The sequence below is a fragment of the Peromyscus eremicus genome, chromosome 3, assembly GCF_949786415.1.
Source record: "Peromyscus eremicus chromosome 3, PerEre_H2_v1, whole genome shotgun sequence".
In the NCBI taxonomy this organism is placed as follows: domain Eukaryota; kingdom Metazoa; phylum Chordata; class Mammalia; order Rodentia; family Cricetidae; genus Peromyscus; species Peromyscus eremicus.
The window spans coordinates 58113078-58127196 of NC_081418.1; the positions used below are offsets into that span (position 1 = coordinate 58113078).

Consider the following 14119-nt stretch of genomic DNA (forward strand, 5'->3'; position numbering starts at 1 on the left):
AGTTGAAAGCATGGCTTTCTCCTTCTCTAAAGCCAAGTATGCTTGTTAAAGGAAAATCCAAAATCTTTGTCTCATGTCAGAAGAGATACCTGGTTTGGGACAAAAGAAAAATCAAATAAAAGGACGATTGTATTGCCACTAATTTCATAATCCTTTGGTTTTATTTTAACTCTTTAAAACTTTTCTTTCATTTTCTCTTTCAAGACAGAGTTTCTCTGTGTAGCCCTGGCTGTTCTGGAACTCACTCCATAGACCAGGATGGCCTCCAACTAAGATCCATCTGCCTCTGTCTCCTGAGTGCTGAGATTAAAGACCTGCACCACCACTGCCTGGTTAAAACTTTTCTTAAGATATAAATATTATCTCAAAATTTATAAGATAAATTAAATATATAATAGATATGTAAAATTAAATATATATTTAAACTTTCTGTCATGATATTAATGGTTATATAGAGCACTGATTCTAGAAATAGGCTTCATCTAGCTTCCTGTACATGATTTTGGGCTTGAGTCTGAAGCAGGTAACTAGGAATTAAATTTGTGTACCCTGGATGTAATTAACAAATTGTGATCCTTTAACTTCTCTGAGATCTGCTGAATATGACATTCAAAATGTTTAAGTTTTCTACGGTGAATCATGACCATTCCTAACAGCAACCTTTGATGTCTCCAAAAGGATGATGGGGCCCCACAATGACGATTCCACCTAGATTGTGGTAACACCACTGAGCTGACAAACACCACCCAAAGATTAGTTTTGGACTACAAACTTCTCAGGACAATTTCAAGCTGGTTAGCTAAGATAGTCCAGCTTCGTAAACTACTCCAGCCAGGACTTGATAAGCCTTGCACTTTCCCATAGTCCAGCTTCATAAACTACTCCAGCCAGGACTTGATAAGCCTTGCACTTTCCCATCACAGCGACTTGGACAACAGCTGGCTCTCCCAGGACTTAACTGTTATCTCAATTTTCTCAGGGTTCCCCAAAGATGCCCTCACCCCCAGACAACAGGAAGTAAGTTTAAGAACACGATGCCCACATTCCCAAGAGCTGGGGTGAGTGGCTTTTGGTCATCTTGTGGATTATGGATATTTGTCATCATTTAGGGGGGTTGGTTGCAAGTTGCTATTGGTCATAGTCAGGGAGAAGATTAGATTCAGGGATCTCATTCTGAAAAGAAAAGAGGGGATATAGGAGTGATAGAATAAAGGCATAAATTATGAATACACTTTTAAACTAAAAAGCAATCACTAGTCTTAAATATTTTACATTAATACGGATTTTTGTATATTGATACAAATTTAAGACTATTTTTGTTATACTATATATATGTGTTTCCACTCTTGTTTAAGGTATTTTTGTATACTGATACAAGTTTAAGGTTATTTTGTTATACTGTATATATGTTTCTACTCTTATTTAAGATATTCTTGTATATTGATACAAAGTTAAGGTTATTTTTGTTATACTGTATATATATAAGATATTTTACCTATGCAGCTCATTTGAAAATTTAATGTAAAGTTCTATGTTGTGGGATGTCTTTCTGTATGCTGTGAATATGTGTTGCTCTGATTGGTTGATAAATAAAGCTACATTGGCCTATGGCAAGGCAGCTTAGAGGCAGGTGGAAATTCAAGCAGATAGACAGGAAACAAAAAGAGAGGCGAAAAGATGCCAGCCTGCCACCCAAGGAACAACATGTCAGCAGACCAGTAAGCCATGGAATACATGGCAAAACATAGATTAATAGAAATCGGTTAATTTAAGTTATAAGAGCTAGCTAGCAAGAAGTCTGACCCATTAGGCCATACAGTTTGTAAGTAATATAAACCTTTGTGTGTTTACTTGTCTGAGTGGCTGCTGGACAGGCAGGACACAGGAAAACTTCTGACTACAGTTCTAGTCCTTGAAAGCTACTTAGGATAATAAAGAAATACAGGTTAGTAGTTAGTCATCTATAACTCATAGTCATATTAGGTATGTTTTCAAGGTCAAATAGAGCTATATTTTAAGTAGATAAATGGTCTTCAAATACTTCAGAGACCTAAGAATTCAAGATGTTTCAATAACCTAAGACTACAGAATTTAAGATGTTTTAATAACCTAAGACTTTTCATGACAGTGAGACTCATCTGCTCCTGGCAGCACCAATTTACTTCAAAAGAGGATGATGGGCATCAAAGAACCTTCATATGGAGTTTGCTTTCAATGTGGCAAAGTTAGCCACTGGACAAGAAATTGCCCTTGCCTTGACTGCTGACAGTATGCTGTCCAAACTGGACAAGCAAGACAGAAAAGAAGGAGACTGCCAAACTTTGCCAAGAAAAGGTGGGATAGTCCTTCCAAATTCCTACTTCACAGAAAAGTCTGTCAGATATTCTAGACCTATAGGTTGAAGATGAATGGCCCAATGTTGCAGAGAAACCTTGGGTAATTATCCACAGAGCCAGCTGTTTCTGTCATTTTTATAGCTTTGGAAGTTGTTTGCTCTGTACTTCCTATTTACTCAGGTAATATTGTATCCTTCTCAGACTTCTAATGGAGTTGAAGACTAGATAGTAGTTACAGTTTTCTTGTTACCAAATTCAGAAAAGATTCTAAGTACATAAGCTTGAGAGATATAAAAGTTTAAATTGTTTATCTAAGAAAATAGTTTGAGGTCCAAAAAGATAGTTTGGGTTGGTAATCCAAGTTAGGATAAAATGTGAATTAAGTACAAAACTTTGGACTCACCAAGATAGGATCGATAATGAAGTACTCTCTCTGAATTGCCAAATGCAAGTGGATGGACATTGTAAATGTAATTCTTACCTGATAATTGTTCTTATTGTATATAGTTTTACTGTATATAGTTAAAATCTTCCCTGTTTATTTAGACAAAAGGGTGAAATGTTGTAGAATATTTTGATTGCACTCTTACACTCCTGAGACTATCAATGAAGTTTTTCTTGAATCAGAGTGGAGCTAGCTACTAGCTGACCAAAATTAGCCATAGAGGTTTTGGAGGACCCAGGACATATAGACAGACACAAGAAGTAGTAGGGCGGAGGTTAGAAAGAGGCTCGGCCCTTTTGAATAAAGGAAGGAGAGAGAGAGAGAGGAGGTCACTGGCTGCTTCTCTGCCACTTCTCTTACCAATCAGGTTCTTACTCCAATATCTGACTCCCAAGTTGTTTTTTTTTTTTTTTGTGAAGGTTTTTTGTTTTTGTTTTTTTTTTTTAAGATTTATTTATTTATTATGTATACAGTGTTCTGCCTGCATGCGTCCCTGCAGGCCAGAAGAGGGTACTAGATCTCATTATAAGTGGTTGTGAGCCACCATGTGGTTGCTGGGAATTGAACTCAGGACCTCTGGAAGAGCAGTTGGTGCTCTTAACCACTGAGCCATACTCCAGCCCTGACTCCCAAGTTTTTATTGACAAAAGAATAATTAGATAAATACTTCAGCAACCCTTTATCTTTTTTTTTTTTTTAAATGAAGTGGGGGCACTGGGCATGGTGGTGTACACTTTTGATCCCAGCACTTGGGAGGCAGAGGTAGGCTGATCTCTATATGTTTGAGGCTAGCCAGGCTGGTTTACCTAGTGAGTTCCACTCTGGTCAAAGTAATGTAGTAAGACCCTGCCTCGATAGATAGATAGACAGACAGACAGACAGATAAATAGATAGAAAGTATGTATATGCATGGAGGCTGGAGGACAGCCCTGCCTGTCATCCTTAGAAAGGCAGTGCACGAGTGCACACTACATGTGGCATTTTTACATGAGTTCTGCTTTGCCATCATGTCTGCCTTTTTTTTGTTGTTGTTGTTGTTTGAGACAGGGTTTCTCTGTGTAGCTTTGCGCCTTTCCTGGATCTCGCTCTGTAGACCAGGCTGGCCTCGAACTCACAAAGATCCGCCTGCCTCTGCCTCCCGAGTGCTGGGATTAAAGGCGTGCACCACCGCCGCCCGGCTCATATCTGCCATTTTTATGTGGGTTCTGGGGATCAAACCCAGGTCCTTTTTTAAAAAGACATTTTAAGAATATTTAATTTTTTGTCAGCTGTGTTGGCATATCCCTTTAATCCTAGCACTTTTGTGGCAGAGGCGCATATGTCCCTGTGAGCTAGAGGCCAGCCTGGTGTACATAGAGAGTTCCAGCCTAGCCGGGGCTACACAGGAAGTCTCTGTCTCTAGAAAACAAAACTAACCAACCAAATAAAATGTTTCTTATTAATTCTAACCAACTGTACAGAAAGGAAGGTCCTGGAAACAAGATTGGGGAAACTCAATAATCCATGATCATAAGCTCATCTTACCACAACATGATGAGTTACCTCTACCTTTCAAGTCCAACAGCTCATCCTCAGAAGGCCTAACTGCCATTTTTGTTTTGTTGAGATATCCCTGGTCTCTGCCTAATAATAGCATTCTTCCTGGTTCCATCTAGGTGAGCAGCTGTAGCTTTAAGAAGTGCACCCTACCAAAGCTTACCAAATACGATTCAATACCATTCTCTCTTTAAATTATTACTCTGTGTGTGTGTGTGTGTGTGTGTGTGTGTGTGTGTGTGTGTGTGCAGGAGGAAGTCAGAAGGATATCAGATCACCTCAAGTTACAGGCTAATGTGGGTGCTCTTAACCACTGAGCCATATCTCTAGCTCCTTAAAACTATTTTTACACATTTGCATTCTTTCTTCCTTCTGTCAAGAATTCTTTTCTCTCTGATTTCAAATGGTTGACTGCCATTGATATTTCTGTTAATTGAAGTATAACTCCCCAAACAGGAATAAATCCTTCAGGCTAGACTGAGATTACTTATTAAATTTTTATCAGTAAAAATGGCCTTCATGGCACAAGAATTAAATAATGAGTTTGAGAAGCATTGAGGTATAACTTCCCCAAATTTCTCTTTAATCCATTCCTTGAATAGAAAATTAGTCTTATTCTGGAAGCATGAGCAGGCACTGAAATAATTAGTTAAAGAAATAAAAAAGAATACACTTATAAGGGCAATTAGATTATGTTGCAATTCTCCCCCCTTCCCCTGAGACAGTCTCACTATATAGCCTTGGCTGGCCTGGAACTCAATATGTAGACCAGGGTGGTCTAAACTCATAGAGATCCACCTGCTTCTGCCCCCTAAGTGCTGGGCTTACAGGCATGCACCACCATGTCTGGCTCAACTCTGCATCATTTATTTATTTATTTGTTTGTTTGTTTGTTTATTTATTTATTATTTTTTTATTTAAATTTTTTTCAACTCTGCATTCTTCATCACTCACTTCATCCCTCTTTCACTATTCCCACAGTTAGAATTGCTAGGTAAAAACTGAATGTATTAGTGCACACATTTAATCTGAGAACTTGGGAGGCAGAGGCTGGTAGATCTCTGAGTTTGAAGTCAGCCTGGTCTACATAGTGAGTTCCAAGCCAGCCAAGACTATATAGTGAGACCCTGTCTCAAACAAACAACAACAACAACAACAACAAAAATCAGAGTATTGGGAGATGGAGAGATGACTCAGTAGCTAAGAGTAATTGCTACTTGTAAGAGTTAGCTAATAACAGCCTGACCTATTGGCCAAGCATTTATAATTAATATTAAGACAAATTGATATTATTCATGAAGCAGCTACTGGCACAGGAAAATTCCACCTACAAATGGTACCCACTTTCTGTTGTAGATCCTCATAAGACCTAAAAAAGCTTTAAAAGAAAAGGTTCTAAACACACAAAAACAGAGCCAGATGTTGCTTCCTAGTCTCACAGTCTCATGCCAGATGCAATGTAGAGACACATCTCCTAACAGCTGCCTGTGAGATGGAGCCAGCTTCCAACTGCAATGATCTAAGCAGCATGGCGGGTTCCTGCAGTCTCCCTTACAGGCTGTGTGCTCCAGCTGCTGCCTGTGGGCTTGAGAGCTCCGCCAGCATGCCACATGACAGGTTTAGGGATTTTGCTCATACAGACAGAAAAGGTTACAGATACACAATAAAGACAGATTTAGATTGGAAAAAATCTCTAAGTGGGTTACAGCATGTTTAAAAATATACATGGGCTTACAAGAGAAAAGAAAAAAAAATTGGAGAAAGTTCTTAAAAAAGGAATAAAGTAATAATAAAAATATAATAAGCCACATAAAGATGGGAAATACACAGAGAGTATGGATCCTGTATGTTATTGTGTTGTCTTTGTTTGGCTGCAAAGAGACATTAGACTATAAAAACTGCTAGAATCAACCAACCTATATATTTTAAAGATATCTTGACTTTTTTTTTTTTTTTTTTTTTTTTTTGGTTTTTTGAGACAGGGTTTCTCTGTGTAGCTTTGCGCCTTTCCTGGAACTTTCTTTGGAGACCAGGCTGGCCTCGAACTCACAGAGATCCGCCTGGCTCTGCCTCCCGAGTGCTGGGATTAAAGGCGTGCGCCACCACCGCCCGGCTAAGATATCTTGACTTTAAAATTTAAGTCAAAAGATGTGTTACTTTGGGGGAGTGGTTTTGCTTTTAATTTCCACAGGAAATGAGAAGCTGTGGATTCATTCTGGTTTTAAAAAACCAGGTTTGATTGAGGAAGACCCACTGAAATCCTGACTACAGACATAAAAAAAAAACCTAGACAAACTACAAGACACTGGATGTATATTTTACCTGATTAAACACATAAAAAAAAAATCATCTTTGACTGACTGTGTGCAATACACAGTCTATACTTGTATTAATACAGACAAGTATGTTACCTTTAAAAGTTTATATATTTTCAGGGGGCTGGAGAGATGGCTCAGAGGTTAAGAGCACTGGCTGCTCTTCCAAAGGTCCTGAGTTCAATTCCTAGCAACCATATGGTGGCTCACAACCATCTGTAATGAGACCTGGTGCCCTCTTCTGGCCTGCAGGGATACATCTAGGCAGAACACTGTATACAAAATAAATAAATGTTAAAAAAAAAAAATCTGTTAAAAAAAAAAAAGTTTATATATTTTCAGAGCAAGGGCACCAGACACCAATGAAAATGGATGGTCCAAGTGATCCAGCATCCAAAACAACTTCAAGACTGCTGGCTGAGATGGTCCACCTTCACAGATGACTCTAGCTGGGACTTCATTATTATCCCAATTTTCTTAGGGTCCCCCAAAGATTTCCAATGCCCCCAATCAACAGGAAGCAGTCTAGAGAACTATGCCCACATTCCAAAAATATTGGTTATAGATGTTTGTTATCATTTAAAGGGGTTGGTTACAAGATGTTATTGGTAATGGTCAGAAAAAAAGCTGAACAAAGGAGAATAGATTCAAGAATCTCTTTTTGAAAAGAAAAAGGGGTGATATAGAAATGGTAGGATAAAAGAGTAGATTGATTATTGAATATACTTTTAAACCAAAAAACAACTATTAAACTCAAAATATTTTACATTGGTATGGATTTTGGTTTATTGATACAAATTTAAAGTTAATTTTGTTATATTGTATGTACATTTCTACTCATTTAAGATATTGTGTTTATATAACTCATTTAAAAATGTAATGTATGATTAAGAAATACAGATTATGGGCTGGAGAGATGGCTCAGAGGTTAAGAGCACTGACTGCTCTTCCAGAGGTCTTGAGTTCAATTCCCAGCAACCACATGGTGGCTCACAACCATCTGTAACGAGATCTGGTGCCCTCTTCTGGCCTGCAGTCATACATGCTGTATACATAATAAATAAATAAATCTTAAAAAAAAGAAATACAGATTAATAGTCATCTATAATAGTCAAACTTATAGTCATGTTAGATATATTTTCAAGGTCATACACAGATATATTTAGATAGATAGATGGTCTTCAAACACTTGAAAGACTTATAGAATAACATTTAATATGTTTAATAATCTAAGGCTTTTCTTGATAGTGAGACATGTCTGTTCCTGGCAACACCAATCTATTTCAGAGAAAATGATGGGCATTGAAGAAACTCCATATGGAGTTTGCTTTCTTTATGGCCAAAGGTAGTCATGTGGGCAAAGAAACTGCTCTTGCCTCAATTGCTAACAATATACTGTCCAAACTGGACCATTAGGTAAGAAAGACAATGGCCAAACTTTGTCAAGATAAGGTAGGGAGAGTCCTTCAAAATTCCCTGCTTCACAAGAAAGTCTATCAGATATGCTAGGCCTGTAGGCTAGATTAGGATGCCCCAATGTTACAGAGGAACTTGGGGTAACTGGCCAGGCAGCCTGATGTCCCTGTCATTAGGTAACATTTCATCCTTCTAGGGTCTTTGATGGAGCTAAAGACTAAATAGTTCAACTTATAGTTTTCCCTAGTTATGATAAAAAGCAAATTAGGTGTGAAACTTTAGGCTCACCAAGATAAGATAGATAACAGAGTATTTTCTCTAGTTTTGCCAAATACAAATAGACTGGATATTGTAACTAATTCTTTCTTGATAACTGTTTTTGTTCCATATAATTTTACTATGTTAAAATTAAAACTTCCTTTTTAATTAGACAAAAAGGGGGAAATGCTGTGGAATAATCTTTCTGTACACTTTGTGAATATATGTCACTACAATTGGTTTAATAAACAAGCTGACTGACCAATAGCTGAACAGGATAAAGTTAGGGGGGAAAGCCAAACTGAGATTGATGGGATGAAGAAGGATGGAGTCAGAGGAGATGCCAGCCAGCTGCCAAGGAAGCAGAACGTGTGGAACATGAGGTAATAAGCCATGAGCCACATGGCAAAGCATAGATAAGAAATATGGGTTAATTTAAATGTGAGAGTTAGCTAATAACAAGCCTGACCTATTGGTCAAGTATTTATAATTAATATTAAGATTCTGAGTGGTTATTTGTGAAGTGGCTGCCGGCACAGGAAAACTCTGCCTACAGCTACTTGTGGTGATTTGCCCCATAGGTGATTGAATACTTGAACCTATTTGGAGGATCTGTTTGGGAAGGATTAGGAGGTGTGCCCTTGTTAAAGGAGGTTTGTTACTGGGAGCAGGCTTTCAGGTTTCAAAAGATGCTCGCCATTCTTTTTGTAGACCTGGATATAAGTGCTCAGCCACTGTCCCAGTGCTGTGCCTGCCTGCCTGCTGCCATGCTCCCTGCCATGATGGACATGAACTCTAGCCCTCTGAAACCATAAACTTCAAATAAACTCTTTCTTCTATAAGCTGCCTTGATCATTATGTCTTATTACAGCAATAGAAAAGTCACTAAGACACTGCTCTTGCAGAGCATCTGGGCTTGGTTCCCAGCACCCATATGGCATTTAACAACTGTATGTAACTCTGGTTCTAAGGGCCCTCTTCTGGTCTCCAAAAGTACTAGGCATGCTCATAGTGTACATACATACATGCAAGCAAAACACTTAAACACATAAAATTAAAACAAGTAAAAGACAGGAAGAAAACATACTTATGCTTATGTTTATATATGAAGTTTATGGTTACCTTTGAATGGTTCCATATAATGAACAAAATAATAAAAGAATCATACATATAAAGCAAAGAGAGTGATTGACTAGCAAGCCTTGGAACACACATCCCATATGAAAGGAGATACCTTATTTAGAAAAGTAATCATTGCCATGCAAGACTGGGGCCAGTATTTACTGAATGTGTTAATTAAAAAAAATTTTTATTTTGGAATAGGTACAGATCCACAGGGAGTTACAAAGATTGTACAGAAAATATATTCTGAACCAAGTTTCCTCCAAAGGTCACACTATATAATAATCTTGTACTATCAAAACCAGGGAATTGATTGATACTGGTATACTGTTCTACTCAACATTTTATTTCCTTTATTTTGGTAAGCAATATTACAAGGTATAGATTTACCAATTTAAGCAACCATTCTCCTGCTGTGGGACATTTTGGCTGTTTCAAGTTTCTAGCCAGTACAAAAAAACCAAGTCCAATCACTAGAGGTCTTTGGGTAAGCATATGCTCTCACTTTCTGAGATGACAACCCTAGATTACAGCTATGTGCTACAATGTGAATGTATATTCAGGGTTGTTTTTAAAGATTTATTTTATCTTATGTATATGGGTGTTTTGCCTTCCTGTTTGTCTGTTCACATGTGCATGAAGTACCTGAAGAGGCCACAAGTGGACACCAGATCCTCTGGAACTGGAGTTACAAATGGTTGTTAGTACCATGTGGGTGCTGGGAACAGAACTTAGGTACTCTGCAAAAGCAGGAAGTACCATTAACCACTGAGCAATCTCTCCAGCCCTGTTTGCTTGTTTTTAGATTTATTTTTTATATATGTATGTGAGTCATTGTAAATTTCTGTGCATCATGTGAGTGCAGGAGCTGAAGGCCAGAAGAGGCCATTGTACACTCTAGAACTAAAGTTATAGATGATGGCCAACTCCTACTTAGTTCTGGGAACAGGATCCCACTCCTGCAAGAGCAGTAAGTGCTCTTTACCATTGAGCCATCTCGCCAGCTCCAGCCCCAGCCCCCAAAGTATTTAAGACAAATAATTAAATGTGAGAAAAGTCTTTAATAATTCTTGTTAGAGGAAGAAACATTTAACAGCTCGGTGATAGCATCATCATTTTGAATAGGCAGAGCTAGTCCTGATACTTAGTGGAGCTTAGTTGAAAGTGTATTACTTATCTGTTGTGGGATATTTGTACAGTGTGAAGATGTATTTGCTGTGATTGGTGTAATAAAAAGCTAAATGGCCAATAGCTAGGTAGGAGGTACAGGCAGGATTTCTTGGGAGAAAAAGGAAGAGGAGCAAAATCTAGGCACATGAGAGATGCCAGGAGACAGAAGAAGCAGGATGGGTTGCTGTGGAATAACCCTTCTGTACATTGTGAAAATGTGTTGCTCTCATTGTTAATAAAAAGCTGATTGGTTGATAGCTAGGCAGGATTTTCAGGGCAGAGATCATGCTGGGAAGAAGAAGGGCAGAGTCTCCAGAGTCTGGAGCAGACACAGAGGGAAGCAAGATGAATGTGCCATGTTGAAAGAAGGTACAGCCTCGTGGCAGAGGGTAGATAAGAAATATTGCTGCAGGCCACAGGAATATATCATAAGAACTCAGCTGGTTATGGCAAAGTCACTACCTGGAGGAATCAGGGAATTCCTCCAGAGGAAGCCAAATCCCAAGGAGTTTTTGGTGTTACTTGGCTTGTTAGATATTGTGAGACCAAAATGAGCCATCTTAGAAATAAGACCAAAATGCTTTCACCCTAAAATTAAGGCCTAAGATTTCTCCTTTTGGGAATAGGCCATTAGTTACTGAGACAAGTCAGTTCAGATTCCAGAAACCAGGAAGTATAAAAGTACAGAGTCACAAGGTAGTCACGAGGTAATGCCTGCCAGACTATGGAATGTCCTCTCCCTGGTTTCCAGGGCAACTGACCATAAAAATGCCCCCCACCTTAGGGCAGCCAATGAGAAATGGTGGCGGGCAACCACTCCCTTAGAAATAACATTAAGCCATGATTTCTAGAAAGCCCCTAGAAGTGAGCCAATCAGAATTGCACTCGTACTAGCACCCCTAAACGATGTAACCTTGTGATTTTTCCCTTTAAAAGCTGAGCTTGCAGATAGGTGGACGCTTCCTCCAGCCTCCACTGTGTTGGATGTATTGGACGAAGTCCCTGCCTAGGCTTGTATTGCATTTTGGATATCCCGAAATTAAACCTTGCTTTTGCATTCCGGCTTGCTTGTCCTTGGTGATCTCTCTGGGGGTCGCGATCTGTACACAACAATATCAGCTGTATTCTGTTATGAAAACCATGTGTGCCTTCATAGTTTTTCCAATTGACTTCCCCCTAAGAAGGACTAACAGTGTAGACTGATCACTCTCTGGACATACACATTCCAGGTATTTGGAGAACAGCCTCAGGAAAGGCTTTCTCTAGAATCAGATTATCTCCCTTAGTCACTTTCTTCAAGGACTACAGGAAACATCACCCAGGTGGGCGCCCAACTTCCAAGGACTAACAATGTTAGCAGCCCACATGCAAGTCTCCTGACTTACGGTAAATTCCACAAGGAGACACCGCCTAGGAGAGGTGGATGTTAAGTAATAGCTTTACACAGTTTAGCTCGGACCCTCCCTTTTATATACCAGGACTTCCAGGGCACAGGGCAGAGAAGAGAAAAGAGAATGGAAGAACTAGATGGGTAAGAACTTGAGATGAACAAACTGAGATGGGGAAGAACTAGATTGAAGTGCTAGAAGACAGTACTAGAGGAACGAGATGGAAGCTGAGGAAGAGCAAGATGGGGAAGAACAAGATGAGGAAGAGCCAGATGAGAGAGAAGGAGATGGGAGAGGAGCTGATAGGGGAAAGAACTAGACAGATGAGAATCTAGAAGAGACAGAACTAGATGAAGGAATTAAGGTAGAACCTAGAGGGGACAGTAGATAAATATAGAGAGAAATCAGGCAAGAAAGGAGCTAGACATGAGAGCAGAATAGAAGCTGTGCAGAGAGAACTATCACAGAATAATAAAGTGTATGAACTAAGGAGTTTGGTGTACATAGATTCCTTTCTTTTTATCAAAGATTAATTATCAGCTGGTTGTAGATTCTTCCCGGACCCTGGGAGGGGACTATCGAGGGGCTGGACCCCCCTAGTCCCTGATAAAATATGGCTTAATTAAAAATGTAAGAGTTAGCTAGTAATCAGCCTGAGCAATTGGCTGAGCATTTATAATTAATATTAAGTCTCCATGTCAGTTATTTGGGAACTGGCTGATTGGACAGAAAAGTCTGCCTACAATGGACAGTACCTGACAGAACATAGATTAAATAAAAATGGGTTAATTTAAGTTATAAGAGCTAGTTAAAATCAAGCCTAAGCTAAGGACAAGCTTTCATAATTAATAATAAGTCTCCCTGTCATTATTTGGGAGCTGGCTGGTGGAACAGAAAAGACTAGTTATACTTATCCAACCCTTGGGAGTTGGAGGCAGGATGATCAGGAGTTTAAGGTCATCCTCCACTACCTGGGCTATATACTTCAAAAGCCTAAAATAAGTAAAAAGATAAAGAATCTTATGTAGTAATACAGATGTCCATGTTTAGTGTCCACAGGCACATCTAACAGTTAACAGGGGAATAAAGAGCATGGAAATTACTACTCTTTTTTTTAGATAGAGTCCCACTGTGTAGCTCTAGATGGCTTAGAAGTTGCTATGTAGGCCAGGTTAGCCTTAAACTTACAGAAATCTTCTTGCCTCTGCCTCCCTAGTGCTAGGATTAAAGGCAAGTAGCACCATACCCTGGCCTTGTTCTTGCCCTTTAAGTCCAAATTTTAAAATTATGACTTTTAATAGTAAAATCAATAAATATTTTCCTGAGGTCAGGCTTTTCTTCTTCATTGTCTTCTTTTCTTCTTCTAGAAGTTCATTCAGTTATGGTGATGTTCTGGTTCAGAGAATGATGATTTTAACTCTCAACTACGCACCATCTGACCACAGTTCATGCTCAAATTACATATAAGGTATCCATCTTGTATGTACACTAAATAACAGTATGCTCAAGTGGAAGTGGTCTAACGTGATGTTCTTCATACTTTGGGGGATTATAGACACTTCTACTGTTAAGAGAATTGACTGGATTCATTTACAAAATACAGGTTTGGGAAGACTTTGATTCATACATGTTTGAAAGGAGGAGTATGCTGGAAAGTTATGGTTGTGTGATTATCTTTCTACCACACAGGCTGTTACACACACACCTTTGTCTTCACTTGTCCCTTAGTCCAGATCCAGCAGATATAACCACAAGCTTTATTTCTGTTGGCCTCAGAAAGTTCACTTCTCAGGGCTGGTGAGATGGCTCAGCAGAGGATCTGGGTTTGGTTCCCAGCACCCACATGGTGGCTCACAACTGTCTGTAGTTCCAGTTCCAAGTTAGCCTTCACCATCTTCTGGCCTCCATGGGAACCAGAGGAGGCAAGTGTAGGCAAACACTCACACACATAAGATAAAAATAAACAAATATTCATAAAAATTCCCCTTCTCAGCCAAGCCCAAAAGAATAGGTAATCCAAATAGAGTCTTTGTTGCCAGTACAAGCCACGTGGAATGTGATCTTCACCCATTTGTAATTTCTATGAATGATACAACTCCATCATTCCTATCTAACTCATTTCTACACTGGTAG

General features: G+C 39.0%; 1 long non-coding RNA gene across 3 annotated transcripts; it reads left to right on the forward strand.

Annotated features, from left to right (window-relative positions):
- The first annotated feature begins 869 nt into the window (after nucleotides 1-869).
- Nucleotides 870-7398, forward strand: LOC131906860 (uncharacterized). 3 transcript variants are annotated; one of them, XR_009378217.1, is made up of 3 exons: nucleotides 870-1017; nucleotides 2129-2334; nucleotides 6975-7398. It is a non-coding gene; the product is annotated as an uncharacterized LOC131906860 (long non-coding RNA). The 3 variants fall into 3 exon arrangements; XR_009378216.1 differs by lacking the exon at nucleotides 870-1017 and adding an exon at nucleotides 1469-1945; XR_009378215.1 differs by lacking the exon at nucleotides 870-1017 and having other exon boundaries at nucleotides 1952-2334.
- The last annotated feature ends 6721 nt before the right edge of the window (nucleotides 7399-14119 follow it).